This window comes from Helianthus annuus, chromosome 5, assembly GCF_002127325.2.
Source record: "Helianthus annuus cultivar XRQ/B chromosome 5, HanXRQr2.0-SUNRISE, whole genome shotgun sequence".
In the NCBI taxonomy this organism is placed as follows: Eukaryota; Viridiplantae; Streptophyta; class Magnoliopsida; order Asterales; family Asteraceae; genus Helianthus; species Helianthus annuus.
Genome location: NC_035437.2, coordinates 90,873,541 through 90,897,719, shown reverse-complemented (window position 1 = coordinate 90,897,719; position 24,179 = coordinate 90,873,541). Strand labels below are relative to the sequence as shown.

At 42.1% G+C, this 24,179-nt stretch overlaps 1 non-coding gene across 1 annotated transcript; it reads right to left on the bottom strand.

Annotated features, from left to right (window-relative positions):
* Positions 1-4,225: 4,225 nt before the first annotated feature.
* On the bottom strand, positions 4,226-4,334 carry LOC118492798. The gene has a single exon (XR_004894800.1). It is a non-coding gene; the product is annotated as a small nucleolar RNA R71 (small nucleolar RNA).
* Positions 4,335-24,179: the final 19,845 nt, after the last annotated feature.

Sequence of the window (24,179 nt, the reverse complement as noted above, 5' to 3'; positions counted from 1 at the left end):
CAAGTTTAAATGAAAACCAACATGTTCAGCGGAGGCAAATAGTAAACCAAGTTAAACTGTTTCAAAATCAAAGTATAGTATCAATAATCCAATCACATGAATCCTTCTAGTCGACCCATGACTACTCCAGCTACTCCAGACAGCAAGTTCCCAAATCCAAGATATCTAACGACCTGCGAGCATGCAACAAGTGTATCAGACAACGCTGGTGAGTTCATAGTTTTTTCGAAAACGCTGGTTACCAAGTGTTTAGTTAATCCATTGAATTTAATGTTGATAATACCCCGAATACAAGACGGCTCCTGATTTACATTGCCCTTTCTCCAATGCTCCTGTCAAAGCATTGGTCATGACTAGGTCATTAGTTCAACACCCGTCCTCCTAGGTACGGGGTGAGGTTGCCAAACCTAAGTAGCGCTACCAACTAATACCATGTTACCCCTTAGGTAACCAAACAACACGGAAGGACTTTAAAGGTGATAGGATGAGTATATTATCCAACATTCCCGTTTTTACCCAAAAGACTTATACCCTCCCCGGGATACCCACTGACTGTCCCAACCACCGGGACGCATGCTTAAGAAATGAACTCACCTTTGATTTGCTCGATAAGATTATCTACTTAATTACCAGTTGGTCAATCGCGTCCTATCATGGTTACCCGTAACGGTCAGATTCATGTGCACATAGATTGCATCTCACATACATAATTAATTCTCATATTCCTTGTACACAAATTACACAACTACTGTACATATAGCACACACGTGAAGTTCAAGCCATAACAGTAAATCAATTAATCTCTAGCATACACTTGGCTCATAAGTCAATCCGTCACATAACCTCATATGCACCAATCATGCAATAATTAATCCGTTGATACCCGAAAGCGTGCAACATACAATTTAACGATACACAATTTAGACAACACATTTCATGAATATATAAACAAACCCTTCTGATGTGAACCCTATAGATCGGCCCCATGTAAAACAAGGGTTGGCCCAATACGGCCCAATTAATATGTCTACATAATTAGGCTCGACTGAAGAACTCTACACTATGCGGCCCAATTAATAGATGTGTACAAATGATGGTTGATCTCCTAATTGTGCTTGGCCCAAAGATAAAACATGTATGTATATCACAATTACTAATGTTGTGATGTATATTAGGTGATTCATAATAATCTTGATGTAACAGTAGAGTAGCGGTCCAATAGAATTAATGTCAAATGATGGATAAAGCTTGATAAATCGAATGAAGAATGGCCGCCCATGTGTTCATCAAACAAAGTGAAAGTTTCATTTAATGTTGTCAGTAACCTAGTACTTATGAGGGCCTTGCATGTGAGTGTATTGTGAGTTTACCAAATCCTTATTTTATGATTCATGCAAATAAGTGTCCGCTAATTATCAAGGCCATTCAGCAATTCCGATTGTTACATATAATATCTAATTTCCTTGCCTCCTAAGAAGCATCATGCAGCAATTAATGTTAATGTTAATAAACCTATTCAATATTCCAATTACTCAGATTTAACATATAACATATTATCTTTATAAACATATAACCATGCTAATCTCTACAACTCTAACCCTTAACAACAATTGCTACCCTAATCATTCTTGAGAACTGATATGCGCAAAATGCAACATATAAATTATATCAATTGTGGCATAAAACTAACCTTTTTTTAGTACTAATATTAGAAAAAGTGTGCTTTTGTCTTCCTTTTGTATTTTCAGGATTAAATGAGCTCAAATTAACAAAAGAAGCAAAAAGACAGCTAAATCTAACATAAGTATAAGAAAAGGAACAAAAGTGGAATGCCCGACCCCTCAACAGCATCTTCCCAAGCAAAACTAAGAAAGCAGAAGACTGAACACGCCCCGTGCTCAGCGAGCACGGGGCCGTTCCAAAGAAGCAGCAGAAAAGACAAACCTATAGAAGCTTCCACTGCCCACCACGGGGCCGTGCCCAGCGGACACGGGGGCGTGGTCAACTTGCTGCAGGCGCATTTATTGTAATTGCAAATTACAATTAATGAGGAGAGAGAGTGTCAGATGGACACGGGGCCGTGCCCAGCGGGCACGGGGCCGTGCCCGAGCTTCTGTTCAACCTATAAATAGGAGTGTTTGGAGCTCTTGCAACTCATCCCTTGGCACACCACCTCTCTCACACTTCACCCACCACCTACCACCACCATAACACCTTCATCCACCACCATCATCCATTGTCCATCATAGAGTGTGTGAGTCGTCTCGGGATCCAAGATTGATCGTAAGAGTTCTTGACAATCAAAGGCCATGTTTGCCTAAGTCTCTTACATCACTTGGTGAAGACAAGTGTTTAGTGTAATACTTTTTATTTTTAATCTTTTGCACTTTTTAATTGGTTTTGTATTAATGACTTTAATTACTAGTTTCTTATGTTGAAGGTGATTCTTCCTCATCGTTTGTCCATGGTGTCTTGGCATTATTTTACTGTCTATATAAAATAAAAGATTTTCACCATTCATATCTCCACGGTCTATATGGAGGTATGTTGGCTACCTGGTCGGGGGTTAAGGGAACGATTTGGTAAGAGTCTTGCCATTATTCAGTGTATAGATCCTACAAAGGACCTGGGTCAAATTTAGTAGGACCTCCTTCAATACCCAAAGGTATTGGATGGCGGGGGTCCAAACTCTTTGATCCCCTCATAAGTTAAACTACTATTAAAACTTTAACCCAGCTACTTAGGACTGTATCCCTGCTGACTCAGACTACTTAACTGAGGGTAACGTCACCTTCAAAAGAGGGGCCTACCACATTATGCATTAATAACTTAATTAATTATCTTTCAATAATCCGACCCTTTAGGATTGTATCCTTGCTGACTCAAATTACTGGGTTGAGGGTAACGTCGCCTTCAAAAGAGGGGCCTACTACAATAACTAAGATAATCTCTTAAACAAGTGCAAAAGTGCGAAAATAATCAAAGGTTACACTAACACACGAGTCGGATCCAAGTGATTCATCTTGTCTATCTGTTTTAATTTTTATTTTTATTTTCAGCATTTTAGATAGTTTTGTTTTCTTAGTTTAAAAATCTTTTCTAACATTTTGATTTGATTAGACGTTGAGGATAAACCGGTACTAAAAGCTCTTGTGTCCTTGGACGACCTCGGTATCTTACCAACACTATACTACGTCCACGATGGGTGCACTTGCCCATTTGTGTGTTTAGTGTTAGTAAATATCGTGTTTTATAAATTTAAAACTTGGCTAAAAAGTGTAAAAGGGCTTAAAATACATACCTAAAAATATAACACACTTCACGCACATCAAGTTTTTGGCGCCGCTGCCGGGGACACAAGGATCTTAAGAAAGTTAGGAATCAACGGCCTAATCATTTTTTTTTATTTTCTTTTTATTTTTTTAGGATTTTCTTAATTTTTCAGCTTCTGCAGAGCTCAGCACGGGCCGTGCCTGGTCGGACACGGGCCGTGCCCAGCAGTGTTACTGGCAGTTTTTAATTTTCTGTGTTACAGAAGGCTGAGCACGGGGCTGTGTCGGTGCAACACGGGGCCGTGTCCGACTTCCCAGTAACAGGGATCCGGAAAACAATCACTGTAACTCCGACCACGGGCCGTGTTCACTGAACACGGGGCCGTGGTGAACTTTCTGACCAACATTCTTTTTTGTTTTTGTTGCAGGACTTGGAACCAGACGCCACCTCTACGTAGTGTATGAGCTCCAGTTCTAATAAAGACATAAAAGAACCTCTAGAAGAACCCGAACGCTTTCTCAGAAGAAGACTAAAAGCTAAAAACCAAGAGAATGTTTCGGGGGACCCAATTCCAATGGCGGACCAACGTACCCTCATGGATTACCTACGACCCACCGTAGGTAATCTCGGCGCCACTATCAATGCACTGAATGTCGAAGCCAACAACTTCGAACTTCAGCCACATTTGATACAGATGCTTCAAAACTCTGCAACCTTTCATGGGCTTGCGGACGAGGATCCCCATCTACATATTACTAATTTCTTAGAAATATGTGATACCTTTCGGATCAATGGAGCATCAAATGACGCCATCCGCCTTCGAATGTTTCCATTTTCACTAAAAGACCAAGCAAAAGCTTGGCTTAACGCCCTCCCAGTTGGTTCAGTAAACACCTGGGATGAACTAGCCCAAAAATTTCTATATAAGTATTTCCCTCCCGCTAAAACGGCTAAACTAATGACTGAAATTAATACATACTCGCAAGAGGAGGGGGAATCCTTATATGAAACTTGGGAAAGGTTCAAGGAGCTAGCTTACAAAAGTGTCCCCATCACGGTCTTGTGGTGTGGCAACAAGTATCCACCTTCTATAATGGATTGTTGCCACATACTAGACAGACAATTGACTCTAGCTCCGGGGGACTTTTAGGTAATCGCCGCCCGCATGAAATATATAATCAAATTGAGGAAATTGCTCAAACCAATTTCCAGCGGCACACTCCCCGAGGCAATAAATCTATTACCCCGGGCGCCATAAGGTTGATGAAAGCACTTCTTTACAAGCCCAAATCGAGGCCCTTTCTTCTAAAATTAAAAAGTTAGAAATGGCAAAAACAGTCTCGGTTATGGCTTGTGAAGGGTGTGGTGGGCCACATGAAAATTGGAGTTGTATCAAAGAAACAGATGATCAACCAGAACCGGTAAACTACATTGATAATAGACCAAGGCCGTCGGGTCCTCCAACGGGCACCTACAACCAAGGATGGCGTAACCACCCTAACCTTGGTTGGAGAGAACCCGACAATAGTAGTAACCAACAAAGCCTAAATCAACGAACAAACTTTCAACAACCAAGAAATGAGTCACAAAATTTCCCTCAACAACAAGGTGGACGAGAAAGGCTTGAAGATACTATATCTCGCCTCATCTCTGACACTGAAAAGAAAAACTCGGATAGGTTTCTACAATTAGAATCAAATTTCAGAAATCAACAAGCTAGTATACAAAACATCGAAAAACAAATAAATCAACTAGCCCAAAATTTCTCTGAGAGACCGCAAGGCGCGTTACCAAGTAATACCGAAACAAACCCAAAGGCACAAGTTCATCTCATAACGCTACGGAACCATACCGTGGGTCCCGCGGAAGGCCCACCGCCTACTAAGGAGACCGCAACACCGCCCCAACAAGAGAAGGTTTCTCCTCCATCACCAGAGCCCACCAAGGCTCATCCGGTTCCGTACCCCGGTAGGTTAATCCGTCAAAAGACCAATGAGCAATTCGCAAAATTCGAAAGTCTACTAAAACAATTGCATGTCAACATTCCTTTCATTGACGTCCTAACCCAAATGCCTAAATACTCAAAATTCATGAGGGACTTCCTCACTCATAAAAGGAAAATTGAATCATTGCAATTAGTTAACTTAGGCGAAGAATGCTCCGCCCTCGTACTCAACAAGCTTCCCCAAAAGAAATTGATCCCGGAAGCTTCACAATTCCTTGCTCGATCGGGGATTCCCCCATTCGTAATGCACTAGCCGACCTTGGGGCTAGCATTAACCTCATGCCCGCATCAATGTTCAAACGACTCGGCCTGGGAAAAACGAGTCCTACAAAGATGAGTATACAACTTGCTGATCGATCCTTCAAATTCCCGCAGGGTGTCGCTGAAAATCTACTAGTCAAAGTCGACAATTTCGTCTACCCGGCCGACTTTGTCATACTTGATATGGAAGAAGACACCGAAGTCCCCCTCATACTAGGGAGACCATTTCTAGCCACCGCACAAGCAGTGGTAGTCATGAATGACGGAACACTCACTTTAAAATATGGGGATAAGGAAGTGAAGTTCGGGGTTGGGAAAAGAATAGAGGACGATGACCCGGTCAATTACATGAAGGTTATTGATTCGAGTTTGGATGATGCTCTCCGACGGTGCAACATGGGATGCAAAACATCCCGCTCGGAAAACATATAACCTCACCTTGGGTCTAGCCAAGGACCCTTATAAACGTGGCGCACCACGGAGGCATTCCGCAGAACTATCCTTAGTTTAGTTTAATCTTTTAGTTTAATTTTAATTTGCAGAAATAAAACACACTCTGGATGGTAAAGGATAACAAGGGAAACGAGAAACATCGCCCCATGCACTAAAACAGAGCAACCCGACAACAATCTCTCCATTACAGTAGGCTCAGCATGGGCCGTGTCTGCCCAACACGGCCCCGTGCTGCACAGTCTGCAGCAAATCGCCCAGTTCAGGTAACTGGACACGGGGCCGTGTTCACTGGACATGCCCCCGTGCCCAGACTTCTGTTACTTTTCTTAAATTTTTGTCGCTGGCACCTGAACACGGGGCCGTGTCCAGACTGCCAGTAACATAAAATTTTGCCTTTAACACCATTTTACACATTCAATCAACCTAAAAACTTATTTTTGGGACACATTGAGGACAATGTGTAATTTAAGTGTGTGGGGGATGCTAAAACCTTCAATTTTGCAAGTCCTAATTACAAGCCTTACACAAAACTCTAATTGGAACCGCTAATCACCCCAAATTTTTTCCAAAAATTTTCTTTTTTTTTTTTTACTTGTCTAAGTTTAAGTTGGGAATTCAAGTCTTAACAAGGTTATATTTTTACAAATTTACAACCGATAGCGTCGTGATAAAAAGAACCAATATAAGAAAATTATGAAAAGGCATGACAAACTTAGTTAAAATTTGATTATATATACTTGATCACATAAAAAAAAACCCTTTTCCCACAAAAGTGAGTTTTGAGCCTTTAACGAGCATACAAATATATATCTTTTCACTAAATGCTCATTTTTCGTTTCTTGTGTAAATAGCTGCTTGGTTCGTACGACTCTAGAACTTGCCACAACAATACATTCCCGGTCCTTACCAACTTAAACCCGAGTAAGTAAATGATGGAGGCATTAGGACTAACCCTTTTTCATTCTACACCATTATTTTTCATTTTTTTTACCACCTACCCAAAATCCCCCTAGTTAACCCCTTTGAGCCTAAACCTTTTCATTTCTTAACCTAAAATAACCCGTTTTACCCACCTAAACCTTTTTATTTTTAACCCTTTTTTAGTAACAATGTTCGGTTCTCTTATGACTTCAAAAAAATAAAAAAATAAAAAAATAAAAAAATAAAAAAAAACTCTATATTTTTATATATTTTGATGAAACCAAATAAACAAACAAAGTTTATCAAAAATAACTTTGTTTGAACAACTCATCAAAATAAAATAAAAATATGAAAAAATAAAAAGTCTTTCAAACCAACGTTTGTTACGCCTTTCGCCCTTTTTACTAACCACTAACCCAACCACCCACCTTTAGCCCAAGCTTAACCCTTCACCCATAAAGTCCTCTTGATATTTAGCAAAGGTATATAGTTAAAAAGGAGGAGGATTGATTGCTTGGCAAGCTTATGGTAGGAGTAAGTTCTATGCCGCTCTCGAGTGATTCACTAAAAATACACCTTCGGCCGAGTGTTGAGTGATCCCCCGTGAGGTATGTGAACTTGTATATAAATAGAATTTTAAAAAAGTATGTTATGCCCTAATAAGTAACTTATCTTAAGAAACGTTCTTAATAAATCATGCCGAATAGGATTGTAATAAATAAAAATAAAACCTCAATAAAGAATCTTGGAAATCCCGACACTCTATGACAAGCCCAAAAACCTTCTCTTCTCTTCTACCCATTCCATTTGGAGTGAATAAAGCCACATTGTAAGGAGTTTTGCTTGAGGACAAGCAAAGATTCAAGTGTGGGGGTATTTGATATGCGCAAAATGCAACATATAAATTATATCAATTGTGGCATAAAACTAACCCTTTTTTAGTACTAATATTGGAAAAAGTGTGCTTTTGTCTTCCTTTTGTATTTTCAGGATTAAATGAGCTCAAATTAACAAAAGAAGCAAAAAGACAGCTAAATCTAACAAAAGTATAAGAAAATGAACAAAAGTGAAATCCCCGACCCCTCAACAGCATCTTCCCAAGCAAAACTAAGAAAGCAGAAGACTGAACACGCCACGTGCTCAGCGAGCACGGGGCCGTGCCAAAGAAGCAGCAGAAAAGACAAACCTATAGAAGCTTCCACTGTGCACCATGGGGCCGTGCCCAGCGGACACGGGGGCGTGGTCAACTTGCTGCAGGCGCATTTATTGTAATTGCGAATTACAATTAATGAGGAGAGAGAGTGTCAGATGGACACGGGGCCGTGCCCGAGCTTCTGTTCAGCCTATAATAGGAGTGTTTGGAGCTCTTGCAACTCATCACTTAGCACACCACCTCTCTCACACTTCACCCACCACCTACCACCACTATAACACCATCATCCACCACCATCATCCATTGTCCATCATAGAGTGTGTGAGTCGTCTCGGGATCCAAGATTGATCGTAAGAGTTCTTGACAATCAAAGGCCATGTTTTCCTAAGTCTCTTACATCACTTGGTGAAGATAAGTGTTTAGTGTAATACTTTTTATTTTTAATCTTTTGCACTTTTTAATTGGTTTTGTATTAATGACTTTAATTACTAGTTTCTTATGTTGAAGGTGATTCTTCCTCATCATTTGTCCGTGGTGTCTTGGCATTATTTTACTGTCTATATAAAATAAAAGATTTTCACCATTCATATCTCCACGGTCTATATGAAGGTATGTTGGCTACCTGGTCGGGGGTTAAGGGAATGGTTTGGTAAGAGTCTTTCCATTGTTCAGTGTATAGATCCTGCAAAGGACCTAGGTCAAATTTAGTAGGACCTCCTTCAATACCCAAAGGTATTGGATGGCGGGGGTCCAAACTCTTTGATCCCCTCATAAGTTAAACTACTATTAAAACTTTAACCCAGCTACTTAGGACTGTATCCCTGCTGACTCAGACTACTTAGCTGAGGGTAACGTCACCTTCAAAAGAGGGGCCTACCACATTATGCATTAATAACTTAATTAATTATCTTTCAATAATCCGACCCTTTAGGATTGTATCCTTGTTGACTCAAACTACTGGGTTGAGGGTAACGTCGCCTTCAAAAGAGGGGCCTACTACAATAACTAAGATAATCTCTTAAACAAGTGCAAAAGTGCGAAAATAATCAAAGCTTACACTAACACACGAGTCGGATCCAAGTGATTCATCTTGTCTATCTGTTTTTATTTTTATTTTTATTTTCAGCATTTTAGACAGTTTTATTTTCTTAGTTTAAAAATCTTTTCTAACATTTTGATTTGATTAGACGTTGAGGATAAACCGGTACTAAAAGCTCTTGTGTCCTTGGACGACCTCGGTATCTTACCAACACTATACTACGTCCACGATGGGTGCACTTGCCCATATGTGTGTTTAGTGTTAGTAAATATCGTGTTTTATAAATTTAAAACTTGGCTAAAAAGTGTAAAAGGGCTTAAAATACATACCTAAAAATATAACACACTTCATGCACATCAAGAACATGTATGTTATGTAAGACGCGCATGACCCCTACATGCTATTTAACAATCTCAACAAATCAGAATATTAAGCAGCCGATTTCTATAGCTTGATCCCAACTAACAAATAATCATCCTCATGCACCTTCACATTATTTCCTCTAACCATAGATTAATATTATCAGAATCTCGTGACTATCAAGCCCTATTGTCAAGCAATTACCTAATACACTTATCATGAATCACGACCTATATATATATGATCAGTACAATAAACACATAACCAACACCATCTAACCATTCCCTATCACACAAACATGAAAATTAATTAGTGAGAACTACTAACCAGAACCTGATTGATCAAGGTGCAAACTCGAACAGGGGGGGTCTTGTCTTCTTCCGTCGCACAACAAATAGAGGGGGTGGGGGTAAGGTTTGAATATGTACTATGCTAATTATGTTACGTAATCCATGTATGTGTATAAATTCTCCACTAACCGGCCCTTAAAACACAATGGATCCACTTGGGCTTTGCTCGGCCCAAGCATGACTTTGGTGTACCCATGTGCCCAATATGAGTTTCGGATGTGTGTGTGTGCACAATATTTCACAATAATTAGCTCAATAATAAAGTGTGTGTGTGGGTTAATTATGTATGGTTATCATACTAATAAGTGTACAAGTTTGGGTTGGTTCGGGTTGTCACATCATCCCCAACTTGAAAGAAATTTCGTCCCGAAATTTGACAAGTAAACACAAAGGAGTGAAGTGAGAAATCAAGATTGCTGTCGGTTTTCCTCAGGTGCCACATCATCCCCAACTTGAAATGGAATTTCGTCCTGAAATTCACCAATGGTATCAAAAGTTGGTCCCACCGTTTGAGCAAACGGGGATAACAGAGCTTCACCTGATCTTTGCGTTCTCACGGAAACTTCGGTCCATGTCTTGAGTTCCAACGAACTCTCACGATTGAAATTCGACTGTTGTAACAGTGGGTTCCTCAACAAGGGTATCACAAGTGTTGCGTCGAACAGATGCTTCTTTAGGTTCAAGACATAAAGGATATCGTGTACGTTATCTAATTCGTCAGGTAACTCGAGTTTGTAGGTTACACTACCGATTCTTCCCAGACTGTTGAATGGTCCATTGTGACGTCAGTTAAGCTCGTCGTGCTTCCCAAGCATTCCACACCCTCCTAGGGTGAGACTTTCAACATGATGCGATCGCCTAGAGTGATCTTCCAATGTTTCCCAAGTTCATCAGCTTTCCTGATAGTCATGCGTTGCCGCCAATCGACTCCCGATCCAAACAACCTTCCCAAGAGTTTCGAGTACCAGTCCTCATCTTAGTCTAACAAGAAGGTTGGCATTATTGTCTATGTAATGCCTCCACAGAGCTGTTTGGTTACCAAGATGATAACTGCCGCAGTAGTACTCAACCATGGATAAGAGTCCTCCTAATTTGCAGCAAAGCCAGTCACACACATGCTCACAGCATGTCTTCGAGTGCCAGGAGAGCTCGTTTTCTCTGATCGTTTGCCCAACGGCAATAAGCATTGCTCTGGTCCTGACGTGAGCCAAGGGTGTTGTGTATTGCCTGACATAAATCATGCATAGATCAATTTCAAGGGTAACAGGAGTTGGCACCTCGTGCCTAGAAGCCGCCTCTCTCAGAGGAGCATTCACAACTGTGAAGACTCATCAGTTTTCTTGATTACAAGAAAGTGTACTGATAACGTGAGATCATCAACGATCACCCAGGTGATAATGTTTCCGTTTCGAGTTTTAAGTAGACTAGTGACAAAATCCATGGAAATATGTCCTCATTTCCCTATGTGTGTTTCTGGTTGCTATTATCTCACCTTGACTTTCCCACATCGTTCTCATGTATTGCTATGTGGGCCTTCAGGCCCGGTCATCCGTACATGGTCTTCAGGTTTTAATACATCCTATCAAAACTCAGATGAATAGGATACCGAGGCCCGTGTGCTCCGCCTGCACCAGTCCCCTAAGGTTGCTGTATAATGAGGTCCATATTCATTCCATGAAGTAGCAAATATCGTCCGACCTGCCAAAGGTTGCTTCCCCATGCCCCGCATGGGTCAATCTTGAGAACTCTCTTCCTTCAGTTCTTCAGTTTGAGCAAGGCGAGTCTGATTAGATATGTTAGAGTGGATAACGAGCTGCAAAGCTCGTGCACTTCCAGGTTTCATGGTCCTATTCATTCAAAAGTTCCATCCAACGATGTCATTGCATGCTTTAGGTCCTTTCGAAACAACGATACACGGGAGGCCCTTGTGATCGGTCTAAGTAATGTATTTGGTGCCGTCCAAGTAATGCCTCAAGCTCAAATCCGAGATCATGGCTTCCACCCCAGGGTACGAGTCGCACAATTCTTTCCTGTTAATCAACCATGTAAGCCATCGCCCTCTCATGTTGCATCGGTGTGTAACTGAGACCCTGATTCGGACCATCATGGTATCCCGCCATATCATCAGTACCCTCAGATAGAAGTGATGCTGAGTGCGTTGCAGGGTTGGGTTTCAAAAGCTGAAAAGACGTTCCCCTGTTTTATTTCCCATGAATTCGCAGCTCCCTGCTGTACTAAGGAGGTTGAAGTTGCGCCATCTTCGAAAATCCCATGATGAATCTGCGATAGTATCCAGCTAACCCAAAGGATTGCTGTATCCAAGAGGAAATCTGAAATTACATAAGGTCAATCTGAAATTCCACTTGACGATGTGGAGATAAACCAGGCAACTCTTCTGTAAACACGTCAGAAAATTCACGAACAACTGGAAGATACTCGATCTTCCTTTCTTCAGGTTGCGAATCGGTGACGAGAGCTAGTGTAGCAGGGTAGCCCTTTCGTAGACACTTCGGGGATTTCATGGCTGAGATGATGCCAACCATGGCACCACTACGATGACCTTGAACTGATAAGGATTCCCCACTAGGGAGAGGGATACGCACGATTTTCTCTTCACAGAGAATTTTCGCTTGATGCATAGATAACCAAATCCATGTCAACGACTATGTCAAAACTTACAAGAGTATCGGGAAGTAGGTCAATGTCGAGCACTTGACCCATGAGATCATGTTTACTACCAAAAAGAACATGAGAAGCTTCTATCGATTTACTATCAGCTAATTCTACTACATGCTTATTTACCAGAGGGGTGGGAGTCAGTCCTAACTGACGACTGAACCCCAAAGAAACATAATTCCAATTGACACTAGGGTCGAATAAAACAGAAGCAAAAAGATCATTCAAAGAAGACGTACCGGTCACAACATTGCCATCATTGCGAGCTTCCCCCGCGCCAATAGTAAATACTCTTCCACGTGCCCCATTCCCACCATTGTTCTCGTTGTTTTTATTCCCAGTATTGTTGTTGTTGCCAGCATTCTAATTAAGCTGAGGGCAATCCCTCTTAAAATGACCCTCATCACCACATTGAAAGCACCCCTTTTGGTTTCCCTGATTCTGTTGAAGATGTTGCCTCTCCGATTGTTGTGGCTGCTGCTGCTGCTGCGGCAGCTTTGGAAGCTAGACCCTACAATCTTTAGCCATGTGACCCACCTTGTTGCACCTATGACATACCCGGGTGCATGGCCCGCGATGGTAGAACATACACTTATCACACTTTGTTAGCTTTCCCGCATAAGAACCCTGATTCGAATTGTTGCTCTGATTTCGGTTCACAAAAGACGACTGGCTAAAACTGCGGTGGATGCTGTTGTCTGCCCTTTTCTGAGATTGGCTGGCACTGGTTACTTTGTCAGCATCGTTCCATTTTCTCTTGTTGTCACTAACAGGTGTGGTAGCTGTAGCAGTAGGGGTAGTAGCAGATTTACGAGGCGGCAAATTGCAACGTTCGACCTCTTGGTCAGTGATCTTGTGTGCCAAACGGATGATCTGGGGTAGGTTATTAAGGTTTGCAGCAGTGACATACCCCTTTACAGCTGGTGCCAGGCTCTTGAGATACAAGTCAATTCTTCGAGGTGGAGGTCGAGACAAATTAGGGCACAAAATTGCTAGTTTATGAGATCGTTTCATGTAAGCCTCGATCTCTGACCCTTCCATCTTCAAATCGTAATACTTGTTCTCGAGCTTCTGAATCTCGTCACGAGGACAGTATTCCTCACGCATCAACTCCTTAAAGTCATCCCATGTAGTGGCATTCGCCATCTCAATACCCAACATCTGAACCTGGGCATTCCACCAAGTCAAGGCACCGTCCTCGAGCGTGCCTGAAGCATACTTCACCCGGTCCCCCACGGGACAGTTGCACATAGCAAACACAGATTCGGCCTTCTCAAACCAACGCAAGAGTCCCACAGCTCCCTCAGTCCCACTGAAGGTGTGTGGCTTACAATCCATAAAGGTCTTAAATGTGCAGGCAGGTGGATTGTTTTGATTCGCAGGTTGACCTAAAACGAAAGAACGTACAACACACAGGTAAGGTTCGAGTATACGACACAAGGATAGAAAGTAGTTGGCACATATCGTATCAGCCTGGTAAGCCGCTAGGGCTTCAGCCACACGAGTGTTGATCAAGTTGGTTAATTCGGCTTGAGTCATAGCAATGTGGCCGCGTCCATGGCCTCGTCTGCTCATGTTTCTATACCAGAAGAGGGAAGGATTTAAAATGGAAGTTCAAGTAGGAGTCAATTATTACTATGACCTCCATAGACTACTGAGTTCAGACACAACATCAATTAACAGAGCGGAACCCTCTTCACACTCGTTAAGCCTCACTGGGACTCACATGCACCTCACGTTATTATTATGTGTGCACCCATAATAATAAGGCGATTTGCATGCTTATCTCAGTGCCTGTTAACTTGCGCTGAAAGGTTCCCCACATTCAAATAGCAAACGAAAGGTTTTACAGGATCAAGAATCACAATAGTCGGAGGGTAGTGTCACACTAGCAGTTCACATAATAGGGGTTGATAACATAAGGACTTATACTGCAGTGTCAGGTGTGCATTCACGTGTAATGTCATACATAAGTGTACGCTAGAATGCTATGCAATAGTAAACGAGAAACGAACCTTGCAATCTGGAGCTGAGTGTCATAGTCGATTTCAGATCTGTTCGGTTATAGTCTGGTTTTATGAAAACGTTTTAAAACTAAGTTCACTATAACCAGTAGCTCTGATACCAAACTGTCACACCCCCAAAATACCACCTAGGGAACGTCCCTGCTAGGCGTGTGACGATCTAACAACAAGCCACTAATTACATTGAACCCATACAAGTTAATAAATAAAATCCTCAAATATTACTCAAAACACCATCATCAAGTTTAAATGAAAACCAACATGTTCAGCGGAGGCAAATAGTAAACCAAGTTAAACTATTTCAAAATCAAAGTATAGTATCAATAATCCAATCACATGAATCCTTCCAGTCGACCCATGACCACTCCAGCTACTCCAGACAGCAAGTTCCCAAATCCAAGATATCTAACAACCTGCGAGCATGCAACAAGTGTATCAGACAACGCTGGTGAGTTCATAGTTTTACGAAAATGCTGGTTACCAAGTGTTTAGTTAATCCATTGAATTTAATGTTGATAATACCCCCAATACAAGACGACTCCTGATTTACATTGCCCTTTTCTCCAATGCTCCTGTCAAAGCATTGGTCATGACTAGGTCATTAGTTCAATACCCGTCCTCCGAGGTACGGGGTGAGGTTGCCAAACCTAAGTAGCGCTACCAACTAATACCATGTTACCCCTTAGGTAACCAAACAACACGGAAGGACTTTAAAGGTGATAGGATGAGTATATTATCCAACATTCCCATTTTTACCCAAAAGACTTATCCCTCCTCGGGATACCCACTGACTGTCCCAACCACCGGGACGCACGCTCAAGAGAAATGAACTCACCTTTGATTTGCTCGGTAAGATTATCTACTTAATTACCAGTTGGTCAATCGCGTCCTATCATGGTTACCGGTAACGGTCAGTTTCATGTGCACATAGATTGCATATCACATACACAATTAATTCTCATATTCCTTGTACACAAATTACACAACTACTGTACATACAGCACACACGTGAAGTTTAAGCCATAACACTAAATCAATTAATCTCTAGCATACACTTGGCTCATAAGTCAATCCGCCACATAACCTCATATGCACCAATCATGCAATAATTAATCCATTGATACCCGAAAGCGTGCAACATACAATTTAGTGATACACAATTTAGACAACACATTTCATGAACATATAAACAAACCCTTCTGATGTGCACCCTATAGATTGGCCCCATGTAAAACAAGGGTTGGCCCAATACGGCCCAATTAATATGTCTACAGAATTAGGCCCGGCAGAAGAACTCTACACTATGCGGCCCAATTAATTGATGTGTACAAATGATGGTTTGATCTCCTAATTGTGCTCGGCCCAAAGATAAAACATGTATGTATATCACAATTACTAATGTTGTGATGTATATTAGGTGATTCATAATAATCTTGATGTAACAGTAGAGTAGCGGTCCAATGGAATTAATGTCAAATGATGGATAAAGCTTGATAAATTGAATGAAGAATGGCCGCCCATGTCTTCATCAAACAAAGTGAAAGTTCCATTTAATGTTGTCAGTAACCTAGTACTTATAAGGGCCTTGCATGTGAGTGTATTGTGAGTTTACCAAATCCTTATTTTATGATTCATGCAAATATGTGTCCGCTAATTATCAAGGCCATTCAGCAATTCCGATTGTTACATATAATATCTAATTTCCTTGCCTCCTAAGAAGCATCATGCGGCAATTAATGTTAATGTTAATAAACCTATTCAATATTCCAATTACTTAGATTTAACATATAACATATCATCTTTATAAACATATAACCATGCTAATCTCTACAACTCTAACCCTTAACAACAATTGCTACCCTAATCATTCTTGAGAGCATGTATGTTATGTAAGACGTGCATGACCCCTACATGCTATTTAACTATCTCAACAAATCAGAATATTAAACAGCCGATTTCTATAGCATGATCCCAACTAACGAATAATCATCCTCATGCACCTTCACATTATTTCCTCTAACCATAGATTAATATTATCAGAATCTCGTGACTATCAAGCCCTATTGTCAAGCAATTACCTAATACACTTATCATGAATAACGACCTATATATATATGATCATTACAATAAACACATAACCAACACCATCTAACCATTCCCTATCACACAAACATGAAAATTAATAAGTGAGAACTACTAATCGGAACCTGATTGATCAAGGTGCAAACTCGAACAGGGGGGGGTCTTGTCTTCTTTTGTCGCACAACAAATAGTGGAGGTGGGGGTGGGGTTTGAATATGTACTATGCTAATTATGTTACGTAATCCATGTATGTGTATAAATTCTCCACTAACCGGCCCTTAAAACACAATGGATCCACTTGGGCTTTACTCGGCCCAAGCATGACTTTGGGGTACCCATGTGCCCACTATGAGTTTCGGATGTGTGTGTGCACAATATTTCACAATAATCAGCTCAATAATAAAGTGTGTGTGTGGGTGAATTATGTATGGTTATCATACTAATAAGTGTACACGTTCGGGTTGGTTCGGGTTGTCACAATATCCGTGCTTTACCAGATTGTGTTGCTAACTTCATGCAAGCCGTGAAGACAACAACAATCGAAGAGACATACCTACTCGCTGCTGAAATTAATGACAAGCGAGTGTTGGTTGGATATTTCAAGAATACCACCAAGAGTCTTCACCAACCTACCGCTTCACCCACCGCTGAAACCGTCGCTCCGCAAGCTTCCAAGTCTTCTTGCCGCAAGCGCAAGCAGAACAACAACAACAACAACAAGAATTATGCTGTTACCGCCGCTCCACTTCAAGCTGTCCCTGCTCAACCGCAACCTCATAACCGCCAAGTAGCAGCACCGGTGACCAATGTACCGCTGGCCAAGCGTGCATATACTGGTCCACACCCACTCTGCCCTACCTGCACTTATCATCATCCCGTTGGGATTGCATGTCGGTTTTGTGTTCATTGCAACCTGTACGGCCACTTTACTGCCAACTGCCGTACTGGTCCCCGCCAAGCTCCAGCTCAAGCTCAAGCTCAAGGTCAAGCTCCTGCACCACCAGCACTCCTTCCTTCTCCCCAGGGTCAACAAGCAGCTCCTGCTCCCGCTGCTTACGCAAGAGCCTGCTTTGCATGTGGTGATCCCAACCACTTTGAAAATGTCTGCCCCAATAGAGTGGTGAAGCAAGAGCCACAGCAGCAGCCGCAACAACATCAACAGCAGCAGCCTCAGCAGCAGCAGCCAGCAGCCCGCGGACGTGCTTTCAACATCAACGCCCGCCAGGCGCAAGCAGACAACAACGTTGTTAATGGTACGTTTCTTGTGAACTGTATATATGCTTCGTGTTTATTTGATACTGGAGCCGATAATTGTTTTGTGTCGTTAGAATTCGAAAAGCTCCTTAACCGTAAACGTGCCCATCTCTCTTCGATGTTCGACGTAGAAGTTGCCACTGGAAGAACCGTCACTGTTCGTTCTGTTCTCCGTGATTGTACGCTTGAATTCAACATTCACGTCTTTCCTATCGACCTTATCCCGATGCAGCTTGGTAGTTTTGATATCATAGTAGGCATGGATTTCTTCGCGAAAATTGTGCTGAAGTCGTTCGGTTTGATAAAATGATTCGTTTCTCGCTCGCTAACGGTGATCAACTTTGTGTCTATAGTGAAGTCGCATCGAAGAATTCCAAACTCATGTCGTGTATCCAAGCGAGCAAGTATCTCCGAAAGGAATACAAAACTTTCTTGGCACACATCGTAGTAGCGGAGGAAAAGGAAAAGAAGGCAATAGATAAGGTGCCTATGGTTTGTGATTTTCCTAAAGTCTTTCCTGATGATTTACCTGGTTTACCCCCGAGTCGTGATATTGATTTCCAAATTGACCTCATTCCTGGAGCAAATCCTGTTGCTAAAGTTCCTTATCGCCTTGCTCCGTCTGAAATGCGCGAACTCTCGAGTCAACTCTAGGAATTGCTTGACAAAGGCTTTATTCGCCCTAGCACCTCTCCATGGGGCGCACCTGTCCTTTTCGTCAGAAAGAAGGACGGATCGTTCCGGATGTGCATCGATTATAGGGAGTTGAATAAGCTGACTATCAAGAATCGTTTTCCCCTGCCTTGAATCATTGACTTGTTTGATCAACTGCATGGTGCTATATGTTTCTCGAAGATTGATTTACGCTCAGGCTATCACCAGTTACGAATCCAGGAGGAAGATATACCAAAAACCGCTTTCCGAACCCGATACGGCCATTATGAATTCGTCGTAATGCCCTTTGGTTTAACCAATGCACCCGCAGTTTTCATGGATCTGATGAATCGCATGTGTAAACCATTTCTTGACCGTTTCGTCATCGTGTTTATCGATGATATCCTGATCTATTAGAAATCGAAAGCCGAACACGCGCAACATCTACATTTGGTTCTCGAATTACTCCAAGGGAATCGACTCTATGCCAAATTCTCCAAGTATGAATTTTGGCTAGAGGAGGTTCAATTCCTCGGTCACATCGTCAATAGTCAAGGTATACACGTCGACCCCGCGAAGATCGAAGCTGTTAAGAGCTGGGTTACTCCAAAATCACCATCCGATGTTCATTCATTCCTCAGATTGGCGGGCTATTACCGTCGATTCATCGCTAATTTCTCGAAAGTCGCCGTTCTGCTTACTTCTTTGACGCATAAAGACAAGCCTTTTGATTGGGGAACCGAACAAGAGCAAGCATTTCAAACTCTGAAGTATATGCTCTGCAATGCTCCTATCCTCACCTTACCTGACGGAAATGATGACTTCGTAGTCTATTGTGATGCCTCGAACCCTGGTCTCGGTTGTATTCTCATGCAACGGGAAAAGGTTGTCACGTACGCCTCTCGACAGCTCAAGATCCACGAGAAGAACTATACAATCCACGATCTCGAGCTTGGTGCAGTTATTTTTGCATTAAAGATCTGGCGACACTACCTTTACGGTACCAAGTGTACGGTCTTCACCGACCATAAGAGCCTGCAACATATCTTGAATCAAAAGGAACTGAATATGCGCCAACGTCGATGGGTAGAACTTCTCAGCGATTACGACTGTGAGATTCGTTACCATCCTGGCAAAACAAATGTTGTTCCCGATGCTCTAAGCCGACGAAGCTATTTGCATAGCGTTCGTAATACTCAAGCCCAGCACGACCTCGAAGCTCTTATTCGTGATGCCCAACATGCCTGTTTCACCGAACGCACCTTGAAGGAAGAACGAATTCTTGGTTCTGAAAGCCGATTGGAAAGCAACTCGAACGGCATTCTCTACTATCTAGATCGCATCTGGATTCCAAGTCGCCATAACCATCGGGATATATTGTTGACTGAAGCGCACAAGTCTCGATATTCCATTCATGCTGGTGCCGACAAGATGTACCATGACCTTCGTCTACGGTATTGGTGGCCTGGAATGAAGAAGGATATCGCTATCTACGTTTTGAAGTGCCTGACTTGTTCGAAAGTCAAGGCCGAGCAGCAAAGACCCTCTGGCTTACTCGTGCAACCCGAAATCCCTATGTGGAAATGGGAGAGTATAGCTATGGACTTTATAACGAAACTCCCCCGCACGCCATCAGGTCATGATAGCATCTGGGTTATCGTGGACCGTCTTACTAAATCTGCTCATTTTTTGCCGATACGAGAAGACTTTAAGGTAGAACGATTAGCCCGGATCTACACCGACGAGATCATCTGTCGACACGGTACGCCTCATGATATCATCTCTGACTGCGATGGTCAGTTTACCTCGCGTCTTTGGGAAACGTTTCAATATGCTCTCGGTACTACTCTCAATCTAAGTACTGCTTTCCATTCCCAAGCCGACGGTCAGACTGAAAGAACGATTCGTACCCTTGAAGACATGTTTCGCTCGTGTGTCATAGATTTCGGTGGTAATTGGGAGGCGCACTTACCTTTGGTTGAATTCTCGTACAATAACAGTTATCATTCTAGCATTCAAATGGCACCATTTGAGGCACTATACGGACGAAAATGGCGATTGCCTATTGTATGGCACGAGATTGGAGATATGCAAATTACCAGTCCTGAGCTGTTGCAAGAAACGACTGACAAAATCCTCCAAATTAACGTTGGCGATCACGTACTCCTAAAGGTTTCACCTTGGAAGGGGTGATCAGATTCAGCAAGAAAGGAAAGCTCGCGCCTCAATATGTTGGACCCTTTAAAATTCTGGAAAGGATTGGCAAGGTGGCCTACAGACTCGAACTACCGGTGGAACTTAGCGACGTCCACTCGACTTTCCATGTTTCGAACCTCAAAAAGTGTCTGGCTGAGCAGAATTTACACGTACCACTTGAGGATCTATAAGTGGACGAAACATTACACTTCGTGGAAAAGCCTGTCGAGATCATGGATCGAGAAACCAAGAAGCTCAGACGCTCACGCATTCCCATTGTGAAGGTTCGCTGAGAAGGCAAACGCGGCGCAGAGTTGACCTGGGAACTCGAAAGTGACATGAAGGCGAAGTATCCACAGCTATTTGTTACGCATGCGGCCTAATTTCGGGACGAAATTCCCTAAAGTAGGGGAGGCTGTAACAACCTGCGTGTTTTAAGTCAAAGTCAAAGTCAAAGGAAGAAAAGATTGCTAAATGTGATCTGTCACTCCTTGCTTACTTATTGATTGTACTCTTTGACTTGTTAATCGATACTCTAGTTAATGTTACTTTAGCTGTATTATGTGGAGTAAATGCAATAATCACTATTAATCGCTAATCTGCTTAACGCTAATCTCGTCGCTATCACATCGCAACTCGAATTACAGGTTATGGATATTGTTTTACATGTGTGTGCTATTTATGTGTTACTTGTACATGTTTATATTATGTTTGTGGTGGTTAATCGGAAACGCAATCGCAACTCTATCGCAACGGAATCTCATTGCGAACTCGAGATATAAGATTACTTATGTTGTTGTATGTTAGTTAGGTTATTTGTGTAACTATTATTTAATACTATCATATCCGCTTACACGTAAGCATCGCAATGCTCAACGCACGGAACGAAAAGTCGGAAACTAACCCGCAAAACCCATCCAATCGAAGGTCCATTCGATCGAATGGTCATCCGTCCGGATGACCATCCGACCGGATGACCATCCGACCGGACTGCCCTTCGATCCGTCACTTGCACCGCCTTTCTCACCCTCTCACCTATAAATAGCACCTGTCACATCACTGTTCATGTGATGTGATAGCTCTCGTTCGACCAGCACGTTTTTGGGCTACTTTCTATCGATTCCTCGCGATTCTTGTAAGTTTCCACCTTAAATCTTGTACTTCTCAATCAGCACACACCTTCTCATCATTTTCACCATCAAATCTAGACTTTTCACCATGAAATCGGCTGATTTGGGATGTTCTAGGATGATGTCATCACGGGTTCTCATGAACTTCAAAGTGTGACCTCATTCCACCAAGAACAACTCAGATCTAAGAGATTTCAACATGTTAAACACTGATTTCACTTAAAACTAAACATTTTCAAACCGATCTAAGCTTCTTTCAACTCTTTTACACTCTTGCACTAAAAACCGATAGTATCTGAGCTCATTCAGGCCCTCTACTCATTCTCTAGCAAGGTGCCGGTGTGAGAACTGATTTCTATCAAAGAGACAACCGATTCACGGGTTGAACATGAACAACCATCAAGAATAGTTAACTGATCGGATGGGGTGATTCCTATCCGATCGGATGACTTGGACTTGGTGGAGTTTCCGTTGTTTAACACGTAGTCATACCGTCTCGGTTAAACAGCAAAACTTTCCAAACTTAGCAAATTTTACAAGTTACAAAACGAATAGGTTACCAAACACATTGTCGTCCGATTGGATAGCCATCCGATCGAAGGATAATCCGATCGGATGACTTGTGGCTCTCAAACACTTAAACACTTTACAAAATTTCAATGCATGATAGTGTCCAACGAATGGCCATCCAATCGGACGACCATCCGATCGAATGACCATCCTACTGAGGACTTAAAATCTTGAAATGTCTCACTTGGATCGGATCGCCATCCGATCGAATGACCATCCGTCTGGATGACTGTTCGACCGGGCGACCTAAAAGGTAGAGATACTTCTCGTTTTATAAAATGCTACAACGAAAACTTCAAAGTCATATCATACACAAACACATCCATCCCAAATGAATGACAATCCGACCGAATGGCCATCCATCCGGATTGCCATCCGGTCGAATGACCCTTCGTCACTTATTACACTCGCACCGTTTAACACTCCATTCATCGCTTATGCTATCATTCTGTAATCAGGCTAACTTTCCAGCGCTCCCTTCAATCCAAGACTGTGTTTACTCGTTAAACACGATCTGTGAGTATACTCGAACCCGTTTTGCTTTGCGCACTTTTGGGTGTTACATACGTTACCTATTTCAAATCACAATCGACACACAACGCAGATACTTTTATACGCTAACCGTTACTGCATGTTATACGTGTTACTTGATGAATGCTTGTATGTTATGTTTACACAGTGATTGTTGCCTGACATCTTAGCAACGATAGTACTATAGTTTGGACTCAGCACCTGTCGTAGACAGGGGTTGTTAAGGGTTTTACTTCACGTGTCATAGTGGTGATATGTGTTGCACATTCTGCAACTCGCAGTCATGTCTGTGCATATTTCATTGTCGATAACCTGCTAGCTTCACTTTTCAACATGTTACATGCTGGTTATGCGTAAACCGCTTTCGCTATCTATTATATTATTAAACTTGTATGCTCACCTGTACCCTATGTGTATTAACCTCTATTTTAATGTATGTGACAGGTGTTTAGGATGCTGTGGTATGCTTGCTATGTGGAATCGAGCTTAGGAGAGTCTAGAAATGAACAATTAATATTTTGAGTTGTTAGAACTATGATTTGTCTATGAGATAACTATGTCTGTAATAACTGCTTTATTTTGATAAGTTATGGTATGGGACATAATGTTAATTATCGGGTAATTTAGTTGTTATAGATTTATTCTGGATAATCTGTTTCGCTCAGTGCCTCACTCTGATGTTTCCGCCATCGGTTGGGGTGTGACACATCCCCCTCATACAACCCCGTCTCTTTTGCATACAAATACACAGGGTCGTCACATGCTTGGGATGGGCGACGAAAGTGACGTGATGGACTGGAGGGGGCGGTGGTGCCGAGCCTCAACAGACCGGGGACTGATGTGTGCAAAATGCAACATATAAATTACATCAAATGAGGCATAAAACTAACCCTTTTTAGTATTAATGTTGGAAAAAGTGTGTTTTTGTCTTCCTTTTGAATTTACAGGACCAAATGAGCTTAAATGAGCAAAAGGAACAAATATGCAACAAAAACCCACATAAATACAAAGAAAAGGAATAAACATGACATGCCTGACCCTTCGACAGCATCCCCAAGAGCAAAAACAAGAAACAGAAGACTGACCATCGGCCGTGCCCATTGGACACGGGGGCGTGGTCTGGTGTCTGCAGAAAGGACAAAGCTGTGGAAGCTTCTACGCCCACCACGGGGGCGAGCCTAGCTCAGCACGGGGCATGGTCAACGCTAAGATACGCATAATCTTGCAAAATCTTGGTAGTACAGATA